We start from the raw sequence: 25,680 nt of genomic DNA, 5'->3' as shown, positions 1-25,680 counted from the left end.
TAGGAGTAAAAGCAAAGGCAGAAGGATTTCTCTTCATTATTGTCAGAGCACATCTGTGGTAATGCTCCAGGAAAAGATGTCATGACAAAATATGCTTTTCTCGATTTAGTTCATGCTTGGAACAGAAGTAACTACTGTGTTGGCTTTTCCTAGCAATTAGATGTACAGAATTTAAGAAAACTGACCTGTTTTGGAGGTTGCTACTTGTGAGCTTAAAAGGCTAGGAGCATTGCAATATGAGCAGGTAAAGTTTAAAAATTATTGTTTTTAATAATTATAGAAGTTGCTTAGTGTAGTATTAGTCATCAGCTTTAGATTATCTTTCTCCTTTCCTGGCCAAAGTTTTGTTTAATGTCCTTTTCATACGCTCATCATATTTTCTTGTCCCAGACACTAACAGTTCCTCAAATTCCATTGACATTTCTTTCAAAATGCACCTTGCCTCTCTCCACATACTCATTTGAAGAGCATTTTTTGCTATGACCACAATTTATTCTAATCAGGCTTCTTTTCCAATTTCTACTTTCTACTGAAATCCACGCAGGTGTTACAAAAACATATTTTTCACTCTTTCTCTACTATACTTTTCACTCTTTCTCTCTCACTAGATTTCTTCACAAGATCTACACAGGCCTATTGAAAGCATCTGATTACATTCTCTTCCTATTTTTTGTCTGCTGCAAGTCCCAGGTTCCCACCCCACTTTGTTTCTGCTAATGCTCCACAATTTCTGCTAATTGTTCCTCTTGTTTGCTGTCACTTTTACTTTAGCCCGCTCTCCTGTATCTCCCACAGTTGCTTATCTCCCTTATCAGACTCTTTTTCCTGGGGTGACTCTGGCCCCAGTTTTTCCTGCAGGGGCAGGAGAGGTCTCTGCACATCAGCACCCATTATTGCCTGCATTTTGATAACATCATGGGCCAGATAAGGAATCACTAAGTTGAATGAGATAAACTTACTAAAAGAAAGCCTGTCTCAAGTCCAGGTCTCAGTAAACATTTTGGAACCCTCTAAGAGCTACAGCATAAAAAAACTTTCAGGTCCTTCCATCACAGTTTTGATCACTAAGGGCAACAAATTATTTCTGTGTTATCTTTGTTTGAACTACTGGAATTCATAGTTATAACTCAGTTTTTGCAAATACTACAAAGTTGAATAATCAGTGAAATAACACTATGTATGGGTGTTTATGCGTAGATACTTAAACATTTCTGGACTGTTCATTTTGTGAATTACCTACACAAACAATTTGACCGGCTCTACAGTACTTTCTTTTACTATACAGCCTAATTTATTTAAGCTGCTGCAGGACAACACTGCTTTATTCTCTGCAGACAACTTTATTCTTTGTCTTGTTGTTTTTATTGTTCCACTGGTAGTGAATAAAAGGCTGCATCTGTTCCTCAGGAAGGACTTAATCCAAAGCTTATTGAATGCATTGGAAGAGTCTCCACTGGGCTTTGGATCAAGCTCTTTAGTTCACAAACAAATGCTTTTTGTGAAAATATGCTATTGAAGTATTGTATAGAAGAGTTACAGAAGTTCCCTATTTCTAAAATAATGACTGCTCTTTAAATCTCTTTTGCTACGCCCGCTCTATCAGAGGAACAATACGCAACTGTACATAATTGTTGCAGTACTGTAGTCCACGTTTATCATGCCCCACCAGTTAATGTGAGTGTAGAATATGTAATGCTGTGGTAACAAGTACTGCTGTATTGATATGGCTCTTCCTATGGAGACATTAAATTGAAAAATATATAAAGATTCACTTACTGGCCTGAGGATGATCTGGCTCAATCAGGCAAGCTGGATATGGCAAAATGTCTTTGAGGACTGCCTTGTATTGGTGTTATTGATGAAGCTGAGTAGAAAGAGAGGTTTGTAGAACAAAAGAGGGATACTACTGAATTTTTTTCTACCCTTGGGAAAAGGAGAAGACTGAAAAGAGTCACAAAGGGGAAGTCACAATAGGGGAAAGAAACAGGGGCTATTATGGACACGGGTACAATAAGACAAAGATAAGGCAGGAGGAATCAAAGCAGAAACACTAGCTGAAATAAGACTGTAAAGAACTTTAAGTGAAACTTTACAGCTCCAGATTTGCAATGACTGTATTTTTGGCAAGGAGGGAAGATCCATGAGTTGGTTATGCAGCAGAATTCCTAAAAGCTGCAATAAAATAGATTTTTTTCCTCACAATACTACAGGTACTGAAAGCTTATTTGGATTTCTTGTAAAGGGAAACTAACAATTCCCGTGCATTGAAGAGACCATGAGGCCAGAGAAACTTGCCTGTTTTTCCAACTGCAGTGTAGAGTAACTTTTTCACGTGGGTGTGGATGACAGAAACAGTTACTGCTGAATATTATTTCAGTGACAGAGCTGCTTGCAGTAAAACACACTATACTGTGTGGTAAGTGCTTGCAGGGTTGCTTGCACACGTAGTTAGTACGTTGGTGGTGACTCAGACAGTTTATGGAGCCAATACTAAAACATTACTCACTCAAGGAGTCACATTCAAACCAATGAGATTACTCATGTAGTGAGTGGCTGATAGAGATCTTGCCAAGATATTCCACCACATAATAGATGTGTGTAAATGAGCCTGTAAGTCAGGTGAATAACTTCAGAAAGGAATGTTTAAGTTCATTCTATGTATGAACTTTTTCTATTTCAACTCCTTAACCACAGCTGAGGTCCTATTATGTTTTGCCAGCTCCCACTAACAGGCAGTCCCTATCCTAAAACTCATCAACTTATATAGACAAATAAGGGAAAGTGACTTGCCTTCAGTCACATCACAAGTCAACAGCAATGACAGGGATCTCCAGTCAATTCTTTTCCAGCAGCTCCCTGCCTCTGTAATTCACAGTATTTAATCCCTGAACTGAATATAAAGTATTTATGAATGTGACCCTTAAATTTCCTACAGCTCTTCTGCTAACTGTCTGGTGGATCTCTGCAATCATTAGCTTTATAAATGCACAGAGAATACACTGAAGTACCATTTCCATCTCACACACATCGTTACAAGCTAGTGAATTCCCTCATCCAGCTCATCCCCATGTTTTTCTTCAGTCAGAGAAATAACCAGAACCACAAGAAAAGGAAAATTATTCTAATCACAACATTTCAGACAGCCAGTCTAAGACTTAAAAATCTGCATCCCAAGCAAAACTAATTTTTCATATTCAGTAGAATTCAGTGTGGAGGCTACCATATCAAGCATCACCTTTCATGACTGCATTTCATTTAATAAATGTTATAAAAGTGCCTGGCATATTCAGCATCATTACCACAGTATTTTCCTTCCTTTCTTTGTTCTGCACTGCTCTCAGCACCTTTTAGAGTTCATAGAGAACATGAATAGAGTGCTGGGCCGTAAAGAGCAACCTGAAAAAATTTATAATAGGAAGAGGTAACCTCTTTGAATTATTCTCTATTTGAAGGTCCACTGCATAACAATAAAAAAAAGTGCCTCACTGAAACTAGGCTCTCCTGTACTGACAAGGTCCAAAAGCAGAGTAACTCCTCTGTCTCCTGAATAAAGGAGGAGCAGCAGATACTGATACAGCTTCACTCTTTTCACTCCCTATTTTTCTCTCCTCTCCTCCAAACATCTTTGTCTTTAATTTCCTTCTCTTTATCTCCCTATCCTGAGCTGCCCTGTGTCTCTTCCCCTTTATAACTCCAGGCACTCTTTGTTGGCAATGGTTCCATCCTCTTTCTGTCCATGGAAGAGCACACATCTGTACAGAGGCAGATTGCAAACTAGGTCAGTTTATATGGCAGAGATAAAAAGAGCAGGAATAAGAGCCTTTTTGTATAATAACAAGGTCTCACACAAGCACATGGCCCAGTTGTCAGAGGCCTTGAGCATCTGCTATTGCCACTGACTTCAGCAGCACTAGTCTTCATGTCTACAGGCTGCAGAAGTAGAAAAGCATCCTCAGTTTTGCAGCCCCCTGCAAGCAGAAGTTCAGATACACGGTGTTCTCCAAGACGCCACATTAATCTCAGGATCTTTTTTTGTCAATTTTTCCAACATGTTCAGCACAGTCTTGGGATGTAAATTGGTCAGTCATTGGAGGAGGAATGAAGTGATACTGGGTATAACACCCTTTTAGTTGACAAACACATAAAACAGTCCTGAAATAGAATGACAAGTGAGGAACTGTCATGTGAGTGTTAAAAATAACTATCTTTCTTGACAAATATTTGGTTAATGCAGCTATCTTTATATTCTTCCTCCTTTCAGAGTTTTTAGGACAATACCAACTGATCTGGCAATTCATTATTTAGGTAAAGGTATTTTAACATTACAGTAAAAGTAAAGGAAGACTGCACTCTGGCAAAGATTAATTGCTCCTTTCTGCTACCTGCAGCTCTCTGTAATGCTGTAAAAAAATTACAGAGCATTAACTGCATCAGTCTCATTTGTGATATTGCTTTACCTAATGGAAGAAAATCTGTGCTGCAGTCACATGCATCAGTCCAATCTTGTATGAGTCCAGAAGCAGGAAAGGGGCAGAAGGTAATTGTTGGAACGATAAGATAGAGGAAGAGGAGTTCTAAAATTCCCTGTTTGACAATGTAGCATCATTGGTTTCCACAGTTTCCTCCACAGTCCACTACTGCCGGTCTCCAAAACATGGGGCTCTTAGGAAGCATGATAGCTTATTTTAATTATGATTCTGAGGCCTGGAGGGGACTTTTCTGCATGGTTCTGAAGGTTTCCATGAGCAAAAATCACTAATTTATTTCCCTTCCTCCCTTCCAATAACTGCCTTACTCTATTTCTAGCAGCTGAAGTTCCTTAAAAACAAATAAAGGGTGGTCAGACCTGTGAAACATACAAAAAGCATGCAACTCCCATGCTCCTTTTCCTCTTTCCTCCATATCCCCATATTGCCATTTGGATGGCATGCCTACCTGTGGGAGTACAGACTCTGATGACTGCAGGGCAGGATCAGCAATGCATGTCCCTGCACAGGTGCAGCTTTCCTTTGCTCCCTGTCTGCTCTCTGCAAATAGGCTTAATGAGGACGCATTGTGATTCCAGCACCTTATCCTAGAAGGACAGAGGCTAGGAGTCCTGTCTTTGGGCAGATAACTGCATTGCAGACATTCCTGGGGACATTCCTAAATGGTGCAGCTGAAACACCCCTGTTCAGAGCTGATCTCTCTTCCTCCTTCCTGTACCCCATGCTAGTGGCAAGTAAAAAATGTTCATTAAAAAGCCCATCCTTTGTCGAGAGAATTTACAGCAAAGTCTGAGAAAGAGAAAACAGATGGCTGCCAGTAGGGATAATGACAGACAGTTCCCTGGTCAAAGACCTTGGTGGGGTTTTGTCTGTACCATACTCTTGCATGTTTTTAGACACATACATTTGCAAAGAGGGTTGTGGCCAGGTGTAGTTGATTATTAGGATAGCTTCTTACTTACAATTACAGCACCAGCTTACATGTCTGCACTTACATGCGTATGGCTCAGTTTCCTTATTCCATTACTTTTTATTACAAATCATTTTCGTTATCACACTGTGTTCAGGTAGCAACCATGCCTCTGTGTGAGCATCTGTGTCTTGAGTTCTCAACAGAGAACGCAACAGCTGAATTATCAGCAGCAGCGTGTAACCTCCCATTTAATACACTGGCAACTGAAGAGTGGAAGGTGGAAAATGTGACACTAAACTTCAATACAGACTGAAGAGTTAGAGGTTTGCAAACCTCATGCCCGTACTGTCCAAATACAGAGATGCTAATTGGGTTAGAACTAAAGGACACTTAGTGCAATCTATCTGAGAAGAATCAACATTGCTGCTGTAAAGTCCTGCCTTAAACAAACCTTTTGGAGGTCTCTGAAAAGGTCAACAAAAACGTGGATAAGGGTGATCTAATTTCCATATCAGACTGGGTGTTTAAAAGGTTCTTGACAAAGGCTTTTAAGGAGACTAAGCAGAGAAAACAACAGGAGGGAAAGCCCTGGTATAGCTCGGTAATTGCTTAGAAGATAAAATTCAAAGTACACGAATAAATCACCAGTTCTCACAATGGAGGGAGGTGATGGATGGTATAGAGTTCTGCAACAGTCAGTGTTGCAATGTGTGTTGTTCAATGTACTCATGCCTTTCCTGGGAATGGAGTCAAATAGCAAAGTTCATCAAAATGAATTTATTTGGCAGTGATAAGAGGAAAGATTGTGAAGAATTATACCTGGACATTATGAGACTGAATGTTAAATATGAGATATCCAGTAAAGGTGAATGTAAAATAACACACATGGACAAACAGTCATTAAAACTGGTGGGCTCTGAGCTTGCATGAGTAAAGTCTCAGGGTTATGACAGGCCATAGAAACATCACCTCCTGTGCTCAGAAGAACCTCATGAAGTATTGTCAAGGAAAAACATCATTGTGCCACTGTATGAATCCGTGCTTTGATCACATCTTAAATCCTGTGTATTTCTTCAACTCAAATTTAGATCTGTTAGATCAGGGTCATGCTCAGGAGTGCAACAAGGATGATAAGAGGTACACAACAGTCTGTGGACAAAGGTCCCCGTGAGAGCAACCTGCAGCTCTTCAGCCAGGGAATGTAACGATGTACAGAGATTACTGTGGAGATCTACAAACCAACGATCAGGAGGTCTAAGAGAGGGTTAATTGTTCCCATCTCCAGCTTAAAGAAAGGGTTAGTTGTTCTTCATCTCCAGTACAGGAGCTGAGGGGATAATTGAGCTGGCACTGAAACAAAAAATAAAAGGCAGAGCTTCTTCACAGGAAGAATAGCAAATCAATGGGAATCCTTGCAAACATATTTGGGATCCAGGCAACACTGAAGAAGTCCGGGACAGCAGTACTACCTATTAAAAACAAAAAAAATAAAAAGGGGAAAAAAAAAAGAAAATCAAGTCAAAACCAAACAAAAAGAAAACAGCCCGAAACCCACGGCTTGGAAACCCCCGGAGCTGGCGGCGGAGCGAAGCTCCCGCCCTGCGCACTCCCCGGAGGCGAGCCGCGGGGCCGCGTTCCTTTCCTTCTCGACGGGGCTCGGCCCCCCCGGTCCCGGCTCCCTCCCCTCCCGCCCGCCGCGGGCATCGTAACAGGAGAGGCTCGCAGGCGGAGGGTAACCCGAGCGCGGCAGGGCGGGGGCCGCTCGGAGCCTCGGCACGGAGAGCTTCGCCCCGCGGGCCGGGACGGGACGGGACGGGACGGGCGCGACGGGACGAGGCGGGGCGGGGCGGAGCGGGACGAGGCGGGCGGTGGCTTTGCCCCCCTCTTTCGGCGTCGGCGAAGGGGGCGGGCGAGAAGGGAAGTGGGGAGGAGGAAGAGGAGGAGGAAGAGGAGGAGGAAGGGGGACCCGACGTGCCGGGGCTGCGCGCGGAGCTGGGCGCGCACGCTGCGAGCCGGAGGAGCGGGAGCGGTTTGGATAAGGTACCTCCGAGCGCCGGGATGCGCGTGTCCGCGCGGCGTCTGTCTGTCTGCGTGCCTGTCTGTCTGCCTGTGTATGTGTGTGTGTGTGTGTGTGAGAGAGAGAGAGGGAGAGAGCGCGGCTCCCGGCGCGGAGGGAAGGGAGGCGGCGGTGGCTGCGGCGCCGGCGAGCTGGCCCTCGGCGGGTTGCGAGCGGGAGAGGGGCGAGGGGGGATACGCAGGACAAGGCGGGGGAGGTGAGGGTCTGTCGGCAGAGCTGCGAGGAGGGGCAGGGGAAAAGCGAGGATCAGGGATCTCGCGGGGAGGGAGAGAGGAGAAGAGGAAAGGAGAATGCAGATGCGCGGAGAGGAAGGGAAGAGGCCAGGAGGAAAGAGGGGATGCCGAAGGGGGACAATGCCAGCCTTGCCATCGGCAGTCGTGCGCGGCGTGCCCGCCAGCCCCGCGGGATCCCCCGGCCCGGGCGGACGGGCGGGAGCTCCGCCGGAGCGGGGGCCGCGGACACAGCGCCGGGTCCGTGCCCGCATCCCCGCGGTGTCCGCAGGCTGGGGCGGCTCTGCCCGCCGGGGGCTCCGCCGTGCCCGGGAGACGGGCGGGCTGTGCGCACGGAGCGGGCGTGGGGAGGGGGCTCAGCAAGAGCCTGAGAAACCCGTGACGTAATTATTTTTTTAATCAGCATGTGTTTTTTATGGCGATCTCAAATTTTCCTGGACTCCCCTTTTTGAACAGAAAATCCCCTGTATCTTTGTTCCAAGTATTTCTATTTTTAGATTCCTCTGTAACAGCAAAGCGAGTTCATGAGTTTTAAGTATTTTTTTTCTTTTTTGTTTGGCCTCTGCTGAGGACCACTGCAGTGTAAACTTCCGAAACATTGGTGTCTCTTTGAAAAAAAGTTATTGAAATTATTACTGAGGTGAGCAGGCCGGCAGCTATTGTGGGTATACCAGTGTTTGAGTTCCTGATGCCATTAATCATTAGCCTTAAAGAGCAGTCATCACACTGAAGTTAGGTTTTTATCTTGTGATGAATTGCCTGTCAGGTCCCAGAAGATGTACATTAGGTGCAAGTACCAGCCTGCTGGTAGAAGAGACAGAGCATATACCCCCAGTTGTGATTTTACCAATGAAATAAACTTGTTTTCTTATTATAAGTGGTGATTAACAGTTCAACGTTGTAATGATATTCTCTGATTCTAGCATTGTCTCATAGCTCTGGTATGTCAATTTGTATTCATGCTGTGTAAGTGTTTTGCAGAGGTTTTGCCTATCTGGCAGGGATTTATTTCAATTTCACAATTACGTTTTCTGATCTCAGCAGCCTCAGGAACTCAAAGAAGTTGTGTGTGTATATATCAGCATCTGTTACAGTGTGTGACTTTTTTTTTCCCTAAGAAATTCAAGTTTTCTCATGTCTTTAGATCACAGTTTTTATGTCTCTGAACACAGCAGAAGTTACAGCTGAAATTGTGTTCATTTAAGTGTATTCATTGCAAGCATTTCTGACCACTCAGTATTAAGTGTTTTTTATCGATTGATCTTCATTTTATGTTTGAATGCCAGTCCATTTGCTGCCCTGCCGTAGCCTCTGCCAAAATAAGTGTTGAGAAATCTGAAATGTTACATAGAGATACTGGCTTTTGAGACCTGATCTCTTGTTTTTGTATTAGTTTTCCTAGCTGTACAAAGAGTACAAGTCCCAGGTGAGCTCTTAAGTAAATTAAGCCATATTTATAGATATTTTGTAATAGTGCCAGTAAAAAATAGGTCTTGTGGCAGCTGATGGTTATTTCTCTTCATTGTGGATGTGCAGCTTCTGAACAAGGGATGTGTGCAGTTCTTTTAAATTACTCCAAACTCCTGTTGACTTCAGCCACAGTTTTGGCTAAGTTAAGAACACAGGATTGTATGACTTGCAGAGTGAAAAATACAGCCAGCAGAATCCTGAGCAGTTTGATGTATACTTTGATCATAAGATAATTTGATTCATGCCTGGTTTGTCTTGTCTAAACCGCAAAATTCACTTTTGCTACTGGAAACACCTGCTGATTTAGCAACTGCTATTGATACTCCATTTATAGCAAGACAAGAAGAACTACATAAAGCATCATCCAGAACTGTCCCTATTGTCACTATTCACAGTGTGATTTTTCTCTCGTTCATGTGCTGCTGTACTGATTCTCAGGCAGTTCTGATTTCAGCTGATGGGCAGTACATTTATGGCTGTGGGATAAAGAGGGTTGTTCAAGCTACCAAATGGTCTCTTTCTTCCTCCTACCCCGCTTTAAAAAATAAAAAGCTGTGGCAGCTGTCTCTTCGAGCAGGCTGTGCTGAAGGGGCAGATCTTTGTTCTCGTGTGCACCCTGTTTCTTGGATGGCTAGAGTTCAACCTGAATTCTGTGTAATTCTGATACAATTTTCATTGCCTGTTTCCCATTTTTCGGTGGATTTTTTTTATTATTTGTTTCAATGCCAAAACTTAATGAAGGTTCCATAGGAAATTCTGGACAGATAATGCATTGAGGAAAAGTCTTTTCGAATACTCCCACCCGCTAGGACCAAGTCCATTGAAGTTGATGCAGATAGGCTTGGCATTCAAATTATTGTGGAAAAAAAAAGCTGGCCTGTTAATTGATGATGATGCCAGCTTACCTAAATATTGCATTGGTCCTGTAGAGGAATGTTTTTAAATTGAATTGCTGACCTAGACCACTAGAGTGCAGTTTTATAAAATTAGGCTTAATTTTGAAATATAGCAGCAGCAGCACTGAGTGAATGCCAACAGATGCAGTTATATCTATAATTTATGTTTTCTTTGAGCCGTATGTCAAAGTGGTGCTCTTTTTCTTCTACATCTCCAAAATTTGAAGTCTTATCTGCTGAACTAACTGTAAGATTTGGCATGCATTGCTCTGGTAAATTAGCAAAGTCTATAATCTTTGAACTCTCCTATCTGGGATTCTTCTGCTGCTAGGAATGTATTTCACAGTACAGCTTCATAGGGAGGGACCTGGAGAATGATTCTGCTGGTTAGTCTCCAGTGAGGAAGCAAACCTCGCAGTCTTCCTCTTGGGGTAGGTCAATTAGGGATAGTTTCCATCTCAGCCGTCTGACAAGGACAGATGTCCAGTTGTAGTTGGTAACATTAACTATCCCATATTATGCCAAATGGGAAAGATTTTTACAGAGTCAGATTGGGAATTTTGGGGGTTTTTAAATACCTTATGGTAACCAGTCATCATAGTCATTGAAGTTGACTGCAGGAATCCAGATATTGATTAGGATGATGGCATCTCAAGGCCCTTCCAGTATTTTCTGTCATCAGTTAAGAGTCATGGTTATTCAGTACTGAAATGTGTACAAAGTTTTAAAAAATACATGTTGCACACAACAACTTCAGGAGATCACATATGTATCTTACTCCATCCCAAAAAACAAGTGTGAATCATCAGTGCCAAAGTTTTTCACCTGTACAACAGAATTCTTGTTTCTTCTTCTCTACATTGGACAGTCTTCAGGGCTTTTCCATAATTTTCACTCAAACTCACTAAGTTGAAACTGTAATTTCAGCTGCTACTGCAGGCTTGTTTCCCAAATAATAACATAGACAGTGCTTGACTTTTCTGGTATTATGACAGAATTAACAAAAAAGAGGATACATTTTTTCATATTAAAATTCTGGGTTATCAGCTCTTACTTTTGATGGGGAATAACCTTCATTAATCCATTGTAACTGTAAATCATGCCATCCTTAATTTTAAAAATAGATTGTTTTATTTAAGTTTATAATTAATGAGAGTTCAAAGTTCACTTTTTGTTTATTTGATGATGGTAAGATACTGGATTTCCAGGAGAAAACTGTATCCTCAGAATAATTCCTCAGAAATGTTGTTAAAATACTGTATTATAACAGGACTCAAGTGTTGCATTGCTCAGTGTGAGACTTACATGCAGTATAGTGTGAAAATGAGAGTGTTCCCTAGGTATTATACTGGCAGAGAATTACTTATTTAATCCCTTATTAATAACAGAGAAAAACAATACTGTATTTAAAATAAATCAGATTTCCTCCAAAACATATCTACATCTATTAAAAAGGTTAGGAATATTGCTTTAAAAGACATGCACAAGCTCTAGGGAAAACTTTGGTATGTGCTACTGAATCATGAAAGTGTATCCTGTTCACTTTGGAATTTTCTTCCATCTTTATCTAATTGACTAAAGAGATGAATCATGATCCAGGGGGAAAGAATGCTTCCAAAGCTCTGGATTTATTTTCTCTAGAATCTGTTGGTTACAATAATTTCTTTTGGGGCTCTGAGCATTATAATTTTCCTGTTCTTCTGTGTTTCTGTATTTAAAAGGGGAAAAGAGCAGAAAACTGTCTGTATTGATTACTAAAGTCACATCACCATATGTACTTCATATGGTGAAGGGAAGGGTTCTCTGTGTTTTACCAGCTTTATTCTATATGTTTTTGTGTTATTTTATGCAACATCTGTTAGTATAATTCATGCATGAATCAGGAAAAGTTTTTAAGGGTGTAGTGGGTGTAGCACTGGCAGGGAAGGGTGACTTTTATGCATCTCATTTAGTCCCTTTCTAGCCACTAAAGTTGACCACTTCAACAAAATAGTGCAAAAAAAAATCTCCTGTCATATTAATTTTCAAATACCTTAAAACTGGTGGCACATTAGGATTATACTCACTTAAACACAGACACACACACACACCCCAAAACAAACAAGCAAAGAAAACCAGCCAAGCAGATAAATAAACACCACCAAACCCACAAACACCACTGCTTCAATCACTGAGTTACTGAGTCGTTATGACTGTGCCTGGGTGCAGATGCACCTGAGGACATGTGGAGCTTCCTTCCTAACAGTTCTTCCCAGGGACTGATACTTGAGAACAGGGATCTTATTTTTTAACCATTAAACCCAAGAATTCGAGTGGGCATCTTATGCCTCGTGTTCTGGGACAGTGACACCAGCGTTGAGTTGAGCTTAATAACAGCTATTTTTTCCCCAGCACTCCAGGGAAAAATACAGCTCCATCTGTATACATGCTTGGAATGCCCTATTTCTGTATCTCATTGAATGTGGAGCAAGTTTAGTAGTGCCAAGTGAGAAGAACTCCCTAACAGAGCTGCTAATATACAAACAAGATCCACCCATGTTTGAAAAAGCTTCACTTTCAAGGAGTTCCCTTCCCTTTTTTTTTCCTGATCGCTCTTCTAGGCCAGGTTTCAGGAAGATGACAGACCAGAAAAAGGAATGAGATGAAATTTACACCTGTATTAGCATCCTGCACCAAACTCTACTGGCAAACTAATTAAATAGATTAACTTATATAAATAAAGCTTGCACAAGTAAAGCAGTAAAGATTGTTTTTGTTGAAGTTGGTAAGTTCGTTTGTACAGATCTTTTGTCTCTCTAATTCTGTTCTGTTAGGAGTGTATCACAGTACTCCTGTAGCCTTGTGAGTAAGACAGTGTGAAGCCAATCTCAAACTTTTTAATATTATTCTATCAGCTTTCCTCAGAAATAGGTCATTTATTTCCAATTTTAGAGTTCCCTATTAGCTGCTGCTCTGCCCCAAGAGTGAGCGCAAGAAGAGGTTTTTGCTGGCAGTGCTCTTGAGAACCCACATGCTGGTGTGGGAACTACTATCAGTAAACCCAGAGGGTCATTTAACCTGATTTTAAAACTAAGTATATGCAAGGTGAACAAACCGTTGGGGCTTGTGCTGTGGTTTGTTGTTCTGACTGTCCCTATGTCTTCAAGACACGTTTCACTGGCACAGCTTGCTTGCACTTATGAGAGGGTGACTATGGCCAAAATATCAAGGAAGATCTGGAGGACCAGGTGCTTTAGTAGGAAGTGTAGCCATTAGAATTCAAACACATTCAGGCCTCAACACCATGTTGTTTCACACAATGTGAGGCTGAGACAGGGACACACCAGGGCAGGTTCCCAGCAGAATTGTTCTGGCAGGGCTTGGCTGAGCTCAGCAGAGCAGAGACTGATCCAGTTCTTCATTGTTCCATGCTCCTGCTGCTGGTTGTAATCATTAAAAAGAGAAATTGTTAGCCAAAGTTACGGTCTGACTTTTCCATTTCATTGCGTATTTTCAGTATTTTAATAGAGTCGTATATTCATTTAGTTTGGAAAAGGCCCTTAAAACAGCAACGGTAAAACTATGAGAATTCTGTATTTTTCTGTTGTGAAAGCGGTACATGTACTGAACACACTGGTCAGTCTATCACTGGAAACTGGCTTAATCAAACCAACCATTTTGATACTTTAGTTAGGTCTAAAGAGTAGCGCAGAAGAACCTGTGCTGGCTTTAGATGCTGTTCTTTGATTTGGTAAATGCCTGAGCCTGTCCTGCATCCATTTGATGTTCCCAGTCTCCACAATGCTTCTATCACTACATTATAATGTGGACTTTCACTAACACTCTTCTGTTTCAATTCCTGGCTTTGTTTAATTTAAAAATGTCAGAGACGTATTACCTTCCTCTTACATTACTGCCAATGAAAGCTTGTTCTTCCTCTCTGACTCTCAAATCCTTATGAGTCTCCTCTGAATCTCTGGTGAACAGCAGCTCTGAGGAAGGAGAGCAGCCGCCGCAGTTTTTGGGGGAGTTCTTTAAATCTTGAAGTGTACTTTTTAAAAGAGGAACTAACATAGACTGAAGAAGTGCCCATTCACTTTCTGAAAATGAAACCTTTTAACAGCATTTTTGATGGTCACTCTGTCCTGTTGCCTCCTTGGCTTTCTAAAGTGATACATTTGTAAGGCCCAGGCTTATGCTCATTTTGATGTATAAAATGTGCTTATCAACTTGGCTAATGAGAACAGAAGCGGCAAGCAGCTCAGAGTGTGTATTGACAGACTCTAGCGAATAGTTCTCACTTCAAATTAAAAATATCTTTTAATTAGTTTACATTTTTGGCATTTTGGGATATATTTTAAGCCCTTAAACTTCTTGAAAAATCTTTTTCCATCTAATTAACTCAGAGATAGCTCAGGTAATTTTGAAATTTCTAGGAGGATCACCCTTAGGGGAAAAAATCACATTTGGAGTTGTCACTGGAAAGCTGACAACAGCTACTGTCATATTTAGACAGTCCTGAAGCCAGTTTGTGATAAGATCAGCACATAAGTGCCGGACTCTCCAGAATTTAGCTCTGAGTGGCAGTTAATTCCACTGACATGTTATTTATTTCTTGGGGCTGGGTGCTGGTGGCCAGCAGTAGAGTTGGATTTCAAATATTTGGTGACTGAGACAAACTAGCTTTCAGGATGAAGTGTGCTGAAAGGAAGAGATTACAATAGAATTAATGTTTCTTGTGGGGAAATTCTTTGCTATTGTCTTTTTGTCAGACGTCATTTTCAAATGAACTTCTGCTCTGAATAAAATGTTTTTAGGCTATTCTGACTGCCATTCATTCCCCAGGTTTCTCCATTATTCAGGGGTTGCATGAGTATAGCAGCAGCAGTTCAACAGCAAAATTGCTTTATTCTTCTCTGTCCTAGTGGGATGTGGGGAAACCTCAGAAGTTCAGCTGTTGGGCACAACTTGCCTACTGTTCTTGTTGACTCTGGCAAGTCATCTTGCTGTATCTTGCTGGCCTGAATGAGGGATGTGACTGCTGTGGAGAGCTGGGTAGGGTTTGTATTAAACTGTGTCCTGCTGGAGACTTGTTTTCTTTCTGGAGGAAAAGGATGATAGGACTGTTCTCTTGCATGCTCCAAGACTCTGTACTGTCCATGCTTTCTGAAGAGAAATCAAGCCAACTGCCTAAGTTCTTGGCAGAGTGAACTGTCAAAAAAGGGACTTTTCTAACGGGATATAACCAACTGATCACCACCTGCCTGGGGTGTATGTCCTTGGGAGCAGAGGAGCATGTACATGGTGTTTCTAAGCATTCCCTTTCCCCTGACTTCAGGATGTGTTTCTGCAGACAGGAACATAAAATTGGAATCCTGCAGGTGCAGATGGTAACGTGTGATTGTGTCTGTCATGATGTTAGGTACTGGTAAGAAACCCAGAGGCAAAAAAGAAAAAAGTACATAAGTTTTGTCACATCAACTGCTCAGTTTCTATTAAAAATAGTGGTGAGCGTGAAAGAAAGTGAGAGGAGGCTACTTACGCTAGTATTCAGTAAATGGAGAGCAAGATTGCATTTAAAGCTGTGGCAGAGTTGCATTGTCCAGAAGTGTTCATCTGCAGATGCAGTGGATCTGAGATAATGAAAGACTAAAGCACTTCTACCAGTGTAACCTGTGCCATCTTTTCCTCTGTGTCACATGAACAGCCTGTGACACATGGACAGCACTCAGGCTACACTGCATGACCTCTGAAGAGCTGCAGGGCTGGGCTCCGGTTGAGCCCCGCTCAGTTTTGTCTTCTTTCATTGAAGAATTGGTTCTTCAACGTTCCACTCGTTGCAGATGGTGACGCTTCTGCAGAAAATGGGAAGCATCAGGCCAGGGTTCACTGCTCACACAAGCTTTTTGAGGGTTTGCGTCTTCCAGGCACAGATAAAACTGCTGGTCTAGACTGGGAGAGTCAACATTAGACATCTGAACACCATCGTGCCAAGTTACCTCTGCAGGTACTTACCAGCTCTTTGGCTGTGCATTCTTAAGGGGTGAGGATTTGGAACTTCAGTAGAATCGTAGCAGCAGGACACATGGGTATCTCATGGATGGGGACTGACTCTGTAGTTAAAAGGCACATGTGTACATGGGTGCTTTGTCCAATATCCCATTGGCATTAGTCATCTGACAGATGATGCATTGGGAAATGCATCATGCCATTTAAATTATCTTTCTAGCTGCTGGATCTAATGAATAATTTCCTTTGCAAGCAAAAGGGAGGGGAATAAATGGAAAAAGGAGACACTGAACAATTTACACTTTTATTGTGGCAAATGTGAGTTTGAAATAGTGTGCCTGACATCTTTAAAGAAGAAAAGCGGACCCAGTTTCAGACCAGGAGGACTTCAATTTGCTAGTCACGATGCCAAGATTTTATAGTGACTTGATGGTTTCGTTCCTCAAGAACATGGCAGTAGGTTCCAGCAACAATAGACCTCCACTGTAGAGGGTCACGATCACAAAATTTCTCAGGTTCTTCCTAGCCAGGCCAGACCTCAGGCATTTTAAGAAGCTGGGCAGTATGGAAACAGGCCTGTGCAGCTCTGTTGCATTTCAGGTTTGGGACTAGATGCTGGGTGATACATTTTGCATTGGTTTGGTGAAACAGATTTTGTATGTATATTCTGTTGTTAGACATCAGTTAATTCATGCTATTGAACAATATTTGAAATTTTCTAGTTAATTTGTATTTACTTTGATTATGTGGGCTTGATATGGAGCTTACCATAGATGATAGAAAAAATATCACGAGAGACTAAAACCAAATTTTTCTCTTCTGCAGTTTTCAGGAATCAATAAAATCCTCTTTTACATAACTATACAGCAGCTTCAGTGATAACAAATTTGGGCTTGTTAATTGTAAATTTTTTTTTAATCTTTAAAGTTTTAAAATATTCCTGGGCTGCAGAGTTAAAAACTAACAAAAATATTTAGATTCAGAATGTATTATAAAGACCTGACAAGTCCGAAAGAAGGACTTCTCTGGGTCTTTTGTTCTCGTTCAGATGCTGAGGCTTATAACCTTTTCTGGAAAGCTCTGAAATAAGCTACTCCTCCTTCAAATCCTTCAAGCCAAAGGCCCAGCCTTGGCAGGAGAAGACCCTCTGATTTTCCTCTGTGCTAGCAAACACAAATAACAGACAAATATGTTGTTAGTCTCTCTCAGTGTTTCCCACGCTCTGTGACAGTGTTGCCAGTTCTTTGGTTTGGCTATTAAAAGGATAACAGCAAAAAACAGCTGTCCTGTGGCAGAGCAGGATGCTGGTTCTTGGAGATGTGTGATGGGAAGGAGATGGTGGGTAATATCACTGCCCTGGAGCAGGCAGCTCTGCACAGGGATCTGACCATGCAAGTCAGCCTGGCCAGGGCAATGGTATGGGCTCAGACCCTTGTTCAGTGGGAGGGGGCAGCTCTTACATTTTCTAGTCTGCGTTACATTTGCAATGTCTGTCTCACTTATGAATTTCTGGGCTTTTGTTCTGCAAAGCCAGGTCTTCCCTCCACCTTTAGCCTGTTTCTTGTTTGCTTCTCTTCTTTTGGTGTTACATGAGGGGTTTTTCTAAGTGTTTGTTGGCGCTGGGGGTCAAGAGCCTAATATAAGAGTAAAGTGTACATATCCAAACTTTTTCCCAGCTCTGGTCACTCACTGTTTGATTTGTGCGAGGTTGAGAGGAAGGCCGAGTCATTTTCTTCAGGGAAGAGGTCTGAGTGTTCAGCTGATGCTGTCGTTTCTTTCTCACAGAGAGATGTGTGTTTAAAAAGCAGTGTGCTGTATGACAGTAGTGGTGGGAGCGCACAGAAGAACCTTGTCAGAACCAAGTTCTCCTCCTGCCAGCTGTGCACCAGGGAGTCTGTAACTGCCTGAGCTGCTGGAGGGTAAACAAAGACCTGGTGGTGTGACGGAGTAAAAGATTGGATCCTTGTCACCATGACAGTCCTTCTTCTGATTCACTGCTCACATTGTACCTTGGGCAGCTTGACTGAATTATGTATTTGCTCCTAACATATTGCCTGCATTTACAGAGGCCTTCCTGGAATGCAGTTACCAGGAAAGCCTTTTCACTTTGCTGGTACTCCTGTATCTGCATTTTCAGCATCAGATAGGTATACATGGCATGCATAACCCTCCTCCTGAACAGGAAGCCTGGAGGACACCTTGAAGGACACATCTTACTGCAGGTCTCTTCCCAGAGTGCTGCTTTGCCTTTCCAAAAGATGGACTAGGAGCAGTGCCCTGGTTTTGGGCAGTAAAGCCCCAGGGCTTACACAAACTTATTATACAGGGGTTGATTTAAGCAACCAAAAGCACAATTCCTCCATGCCTTTCTGCTTCCTTCTAGAATATAACCTTCTCAAACAACTGTGTGTTACTGCATTTGTGTTGATTCTTTCAAAGCTCAGAGCTTTACATGGAAGAGCAGCAATTGGCTTGTATTCCATCAGGAAAAGCTGCATCAGAAATAGTTTTCACTAGAGAAAAACTAGAAAACCTCTTAAAGAAATTACTAAGAGTAAAAGTTTAATTTTTGCTCTTGAATTCTTGTTCTTGCCAGTTGCAGTATTGTTGCTGCAGACCAAATAGTTTATTCACAAGACCTTTAAACAAATAAAATTAAAAAGGTATCTACAAACTCTAGTTAGTCCCAGCATAAAGTGGGAATGCTGTCCATGTGCTGTTGTTCTTGTGCTCTGGTCTTGTGTTTATACATTGCTTGAATCTTCTGTGAGCACTGTGTGGGTTCTTTTACTGAGATTGGTGGGATTTCTGATCTTATGTGACCATAGCTTTTGCCTTTCCTTTGCCTTGTTTTCTTTATAAAATTAAGTCAGCCTTCTGTGATTAAACTCATTGCATAGAAGGAAAAAATGTGAGATGTTTCCTGCAAACAATTGATGACAAACTCATTGTACTAAGCTTGCTGAAAAGGAACTTTTTTTTGGAAGGTGAGAATAAAGGAATTTCCTCCTCCACCCTTCTGTTGTTCAGCTGTGAACTGATATTGTTGAGAGGGAAAAAAGTTGCTTTAGTTTTCCTCAGGATATTATTATGTGATCTTAGTGAAAACTTTTAAAGGTACAGCTGTCACTGCAAAGGTTTTGGTTTCATGCAGAATTGAAAAATTAATTCCCGGTTTGTTTTTAGTTTAAAGCATAGTCAGTTCTGTTAATTTTCACAAAAGATATCCCTTTCAGAAGATTCAGAGATTCCCGGGGTTAACTTTACAGTTCAGTGAGAACGAAATCTCTTTTACGGCACTCTCTATGATACAGTTTGATCATTACTCATCCTGCCTGACTGCCATTGAGGGAATGGGAAAATGCTTTTTAAGGGTGGTAGTGGGGTAGGGTATATTCCATTTTTGTATTTATCAGGCAAGATGCCTAAACTAGGGTTTGACATTACCCTCTTTTAGTTTGTGTTGAAGTCATTTTTATTGAAACACTTGCTCAGCATCAGGGTGTGAGTTCTGTGATGTCCTGTGCATGTATTTTACTTTATCAGACTGTAAGTAGGCTCACCATCCTCCCTTTTCCTCATTCCTTGGGATCTCCTGTAGACCCAAGCTATTGCAGCAATGCCGATCCCAAGCTCTTGTACTGCCATTTCTCTCAAAATTCAAATTGTCTTCCATTTATTTCCCTGATGGTCTAGTTCCTGTTACCATTCAAGTGAAAGAGCAGGGATAGATTAATGCTGCTCTGAGTATTATTAATAGTTCTTCATTACACCCCTAATTAAGATTTAAGATAGGATTTAAGTAATTATGTAAACCTGTTATAAGGTACAGTTTCTGTCCCAAAATCTCAAGTAGACAAAATAGAGAATAAAAACAGCAGATAGAGCTCATTGCTCAGTAGACAGCATTGCTACTGATAAACACCACAGAGCTCACAAGTGCTAGCAAAGAGCAAAATTACCTTGTCTCAGCATACTAGTTCCAGTAAAATCCAAACCTAAAACCTTATCAATGGTTGTGGCTGGAGTTTCTACAGGTCTTGGTTTAACTCTAGGTAACAAGTCACCTCCTCCATGCCTGAAGAGCAGAAAGATGTAACATGTAAAGATGTAACATGTGGGATAGGTCCTTAACTGCAGCCTCCTAGGTTAACTCTTACTTTTGTGGCTATGCTTTTAAAAGTCAGCTGTATCCCTGCCTGCAGGACCAGCCAGTACCAGAAGATAAAAAGAAGCCTTCAAAGATTTGCAGCATTTTTGTTTCCTATTGCAGCACGGGACAATCAAGCATAATGCTTATTGCTTATTCAGACTTTTACACTGGTGGAATTAGGTATATCCTTGGCTCCTGGTGGAACAGATATTCATAGTTTCAAACATATAGCCTTTTTGGTGATTCTGGACTTGCATTATTCTACCCTCAAAACTGTCACAAGATGAAGCCTGGGAAATGGTTGAAGGAAAACAGTGAGGCAAAGGCAGGGTGAAAGGAAGCTCTTATGGTCTGAGGCTGGAATGATGTCAGGAAGAATAATTGTTTTGTACTCTTAATTGCTAGCTTTACTCATGCAGCCTAAATTGACATGGGTGGGGAGAATGTGGTGTGCCACATCTGCACTGACTCATGGGACAGTAGTCACCTGCCTGCCCCCTCAATTATTTTTGGCTTCCCGTGAAAGACTCAAGGATGACATAAGCAGGGAGAGTGAGATCCAAAGTCCTTCATTTCGTTAGCTTGGACTGTGGCTCTGTCACCAAATGTAGCAATAATGGAAGCAAAATGGCAGTTCATGGGTTTTTTCTACTGTATGTGGAGCTGTGGTAAGGCAAGCTTGCACATGAGGCACATGGATAGCAGATGCCTCTCTAGAGGCACGTGGATTGCAGATGACATAGAACTACCTTGTACTTGGTTCTTAGGCTTTCATAAAGCATGTCTGTTGTCTACCAGATGCTCTGATATGTTGAAGAGGCATTTAAAGAAGAATGGCACAATAAGTTCAAGGTGTTGGTTTTAGTACAGAAGTTTTAGGACATCACTTGTATCTTGCAAAAATATGAGCATATACGAGTAGAAACAACCAAAAGTTAGCCTTTTTTATATATGTTGTTTTTTCAAATTGGTGTATTTGAGTTACCTTGTTTTGCATGTGTTGTGGTTTAATTTCAGCCAGCAATCAGGCACGAGGCAGTCGTTCACTCATCCCCACACCAGTGGGGCTGAGGAGTGAATTGAAAGGATAAGAGCTGGAAAACTCATTGAGGGTTGAGGTCAAAACCGTTCAGTAAAGAAAGCAAAAGCCACACACACAAGCAAGCAAAACAAAACAAGGAATTATTTTACTGTTTCCTGTGGCAGGCATGTGTTCAGCCATCTCCAGGAGAGGAGAGCCCCATTATGCATAACAGTTACTTGCATAGACAAACACCATCATTCCAAATACTCCCCTCCTTCCTCCCATCTTTATGTCCCGAGCATGAAGTTGCATGGCCTGGAAATCCCTTTGGTCAGTTTGGGTCACCTGTCCCAGCTGTGTCTCCTCCCAGCTTCCTCACCAGCATGCAAGAACAAACTGCAGAAAAGGCCTTGGCTCTGTGTGAGCCCTGCTCAGCAATAATAAAAACATCTCTGTATTATCAGAGCTGTGTTCAGCGCAGTACAAAATACAGCTCCATACTGGCTGCTGAAGAAAGTTAATTCTGCCCCAGCCAAATGCAGCACAACAGTTCAACTAAAATACACTATGTACTGAAGCAAGGGGTTTTTGTGGCTGAATCAGACTCAGAAGATTTAGCAAGAAGTCTGGGAGGGGTTCCTGTAGATTTATTGAATTTCAAAGTAAGTTCCCTGTAATTTCCTTGTTAGAGGCTAATTATCACAAAATGTGAATGGCTTTTTTTCTTGCACATATGACTTCCATGTCAGCTCATCATCTTGATAAAGCAGACCTCATGAAGCAGATTTGCAAAGGGGTGTCCACATCAATGCAGCTCATTTCATATAGCTGTGTGTATACAACTCAATTAATATTTAGGTGCCAGCCGTTGAGTACCAATGGTTCGTTTTAATTGAAGAAATGCAGATGAATATTTTTTATTTGAAAGCATGTGTGCATGGTACAGGGTTCTGTTTGGTCTTCAGAACACTCATGTAGTTGGAAAAGGTTGTATATGTCAAATATTTAGTTATTAGCATTTGTAGTTTCCTTGATATAATACTCATTTCAATGTATTCTTTAAAGCCTATTTCAAACTAAAGAAGAGTTGCCTAACTAACTGTGTCCATGATTTGTCATACTCGGGAATAGTTCCCAACAGTCTTGACAGGCAGTGAAGGCTATGCAGGAACAGCGAATCCAAAAAGAACAGTTTTCGGTTCATTTCAGGTTGATTTAATTGCCTTTTCCCTACAGATGGCATGACTGATTCAAGGTAAGAAGCTGAAACTGGTGAGAGGGGATGGAGGTCTAACATCTGATTAGGGCCACTCTGCTTTTGATCAACCTGCTGGTAACTATAGATCAAAAATAAGACTGATCAAGTTTATAGGAAGAATCTAATGCCAGGAGAAAGTGTTGCATTATAAGACCCTTATGTTTTTAAGTCAATTAAGACACCTTATTATTCTTCCCTAGGCTTCTGCGCACACTGGAAAATTTTTGAAATTTCCCTGGTGATGTGTAACTGGGACACTACTGAACATTCAGGGGAAAAAAATCTTAAAGGTTGACATCTGACAACAGAAATTAAATGGAAAATATGTGGGACAGCACTGCACAAGTGATTGAAAATCCCTTGGGCTCAGAAGTGAACAGCATAACTTGGAATCAGTAAGGGGTTGTAAACATGTAGAATTGGCAGTTAGCTTGATTAGATCAATAAGGCAGTGATGAAGAGGATTCTCCTCAAATACAGTTTCACTTGGCTTGAAACTTAAGGCTTTTTATCTGCAACTTCTAATCCTATTAGATTTAATCCTCAGCTGTTTGGAAATTTCACCATTGTCATGCACACATTTTCCACCTTGCAATCTTATTAGGCCTTGATACCTGCATTACTCATCAGTAGTTCTTCACAATTTTTCCAGATGGAAATTCTCCTTGAAATCAGATCTGAGTTTGTGTTCACTTGAATTTCAAATTGTTCTTCCTAGTTCAGTTGGTAAAGAATATCGTGGTCAGAATCCATATGTAATAAAACCTCAATTTGACCTAGTCACCATTGACTTGGAATCTTTCTAATGGGGTAATTACCTTCTTTTGTTCATTTCTATACTGATTTCTTACCATATACACCCTACAGCTTCATCTGGCAGCACTACTGTTTCTGATATAAGTAAAATCTGTCGGTGCTGCTGTAAAGCTAATATACTCATTGCTTAGACAGCTAATTAGCATGACTAGCAAGCTGCCTGAGGTCTGTGAGTCTGAATTAACTCTCCTACACACACTGCTTAAAACTAGAGCGTCGCTGAAATAGCAGTGTAGGGGTAGACATGAACAACTGGCTGACAGAGGGGAAGAGAAGGTCTAGGAGAAAGGCAGTAGCAGAAAAGAAGCACTTTCTCCTTCAAGTCTGTTTTGAAAGAGAGCAATGAGTTGTTAGCTCTTCTCAAAATGTGCTTTGCTACCTTTGTGTGCAGAGGCTGGAAGTAACATCTTGGCTGAGGTTATTCTTCCCTAGGCTTCTGCGCACATTGAAAGCTTACCCCTCAGATCAAGCATTGCCCAGTTTTAGTCCTTGGGATTGAGCATCACACTTTCTCCACAGCTTTTTTCACCTCAGATGAAGTGCTACCAAGAGATAGCTGATAGCAATGAAAAATGACTTGCACAGGAGGGAAAGGAGTGCCACAGACCCCAGATGAACTGTGTCTCCATGGGGAGAAAGTCAGCCAAAGGAATGCAGACTGAGCACACTGTCCAGCTTTACACCCATCAGAAATGCTCACATATGCTTCCCAGGGTGAAATGGATCAACAGATGGTCCCTAATCCATTCTCTACAAAGAACATCATATACATCTCCTTATCTGTTAATGAGTGATAGTAACATGTCTCCTTGGCTGTTCATGGGACTCTTGATTGTGCCTTCTGGCAAGCAGGAACAAACCCCCTGTTCTTTGCTCTCTCCCTCCTTAATGCTCCAGACCTTGCTGCCTTTATGCAAGGTCATAAAGGAAAGAGTCAAGATGTTCCATTAATAATAGACTGCTCTGAGAACCAACCAGAATCCTTTCTGCTGCTTTGTCATGCTTTTGTAAGTTTACAGGCATGCCACTTCTCACTTCAAGCACTCACTGGGTCTTGTGGAGCAGAGATATTTCTTTGCTATTTATACTGAAGATTAATTTGTGTTCAGTTTTGCTGTTGGTTGTGCTGAAATTACTTCAGTCAGCATCTAGTCCTGTCACCCAAATTCAAGCAGCAATCTTGCTAAGGAGAAACTGAGAGAAGCAGATGTAACACAAGCAACATATTTTGTCATGAATGCAGCCTGCATCAGCAATCATCCACATGGATAACCACTGTTCTGCCAGAATTTTGGGTGTGGTTCATACTTGAAGTGGTTCATACTTGATATGGTTTATTCCAAGTGGTTTGAAGTTTTCCTAACGTGTGAAGTTTCAGAGTGCCTGGATAGGAGAGAGAGAGGCAGAGCAAGAGGTCTGTGGCCTGCTGCTTCCTAAAGTGAGTTGGTACCAATGCTTGCTGCCAGCATTTCCTCATTTTCAGTGGTGTTTTAAGGTACAATAGTTTGCACAGATTTTTTAAAAAAGAGGTGAAAGAAGTTTTGCATCCTTCAAAAACTGGAGGTAGCATGCTCTCCTGCTTGGCTTTTTATTCTGTGTTCCCAAATCACTCCCTACATATATATTGCATGGTGGGGTTTTTTTAACTTCTTTTGGTGTGCTCATCTTGTTAAGGATGGTGTCAGGTTCACCCTGGAAGTGATCCGCTCTGCCTGCAGGAAAGTCTAGCCCACAGAGCTATGGGAGGCATAGCTGAGCATGGCAGTGGCCACAGCAGAGAACTGAGGGGAGGAGTGTTTGTGAGGAAACCTAAGAGCTGGAGGAGGCATGATTGCTTTATGGCAGTGTGAGTGCTCACAAGGTGCCTTTTTCCTCACTGGAAGAAACCAGCAAACTTTGGAAATAAGTGCTAGCTGTCAATTACTTGGTTACGTGAGCAGAATGGGGAGAGATGAAACTGTGGTCATGATGTGTGAGAGTTTCAAGAAGGGTGTAGAAACATAACCAGGGTTGACATTTGAGCTGACAAAATCCAGAACCAAGTCAAAAACCACAACCAGAGGCTTTCCTCTCAACGTGGTGCTAACAGCATCTTCCCACTCCAAACAGCCACTTCCATGAACACAAAAGAAGTTATTCCTGCTGCCTCCGCCCCTGCTATGTCTTCTCTCCCCTGTGACTAAAGTTAGGGGGAAGCTTATTCAGCTGCTTGATAATGCAATAGAGTTTGGACTGCTGTCATAGCTTTCATCTGGTTTGCTAATTTGTTGCTTAATTAAGCTAATAATGTGTTCTGCACTGAAGATGTGGCTGTCAAGTCATTGCTCAGTTAAGTTAGTATCTTGTCCTGCACCAAGGCTGTGGCTGT

General features: G+C 41.7%; 1 protein-coding gene across 6 annotated transcripts in view; it reads left to right on the top strand.

The window, feature by feature from the left end:
• Nucleotides 1–25,680, top strand: part of PALM2AKAP2 (PALM2 and AKAP2 fusion) — a 264,299-nt gene that overhangs the window by 164,873 nt on the left and 73,746 nt on the right. Inside the window, exon 1 of one of the 6 annotated variants that reach the window (XM_064736656.1) lies at nucleotides 7,333–7,440. The exons of the other annotated variants lie outside the window; for them this stretch is intronic. The gene's annotated coding sequence lies outside the window, so the exon portion shown is untranslated. Of the gene's footprint in view, nucleotides 1–7,332; nucleotides 7,441–25,680 lie in introns of those variants that run through there. 6 annotated transcript variants of the gene reach the window in all.

Source organism: Zonotrichia leucophrys, chromosome Z, assembly GCF_028769735.1.
Source record: "Zonotrichia leucophrys gambelii isolate GWCS_2022_RI chromosome Z, RI_Zleu_2.0, whole genome shotgun sequence".
NCBI classification, from domain to species: domain Eukaryota; kingdom Metazoa; phylum Chordata; class Aves; order Passeriformes; family Passerellidae; genus Zonotrichia; species Zonotrichia leucophrys.
Note: the sequence above shows the minus strand (reverse complement) of the source record. Positions and strands in the feature narration are given on the sequence as shown.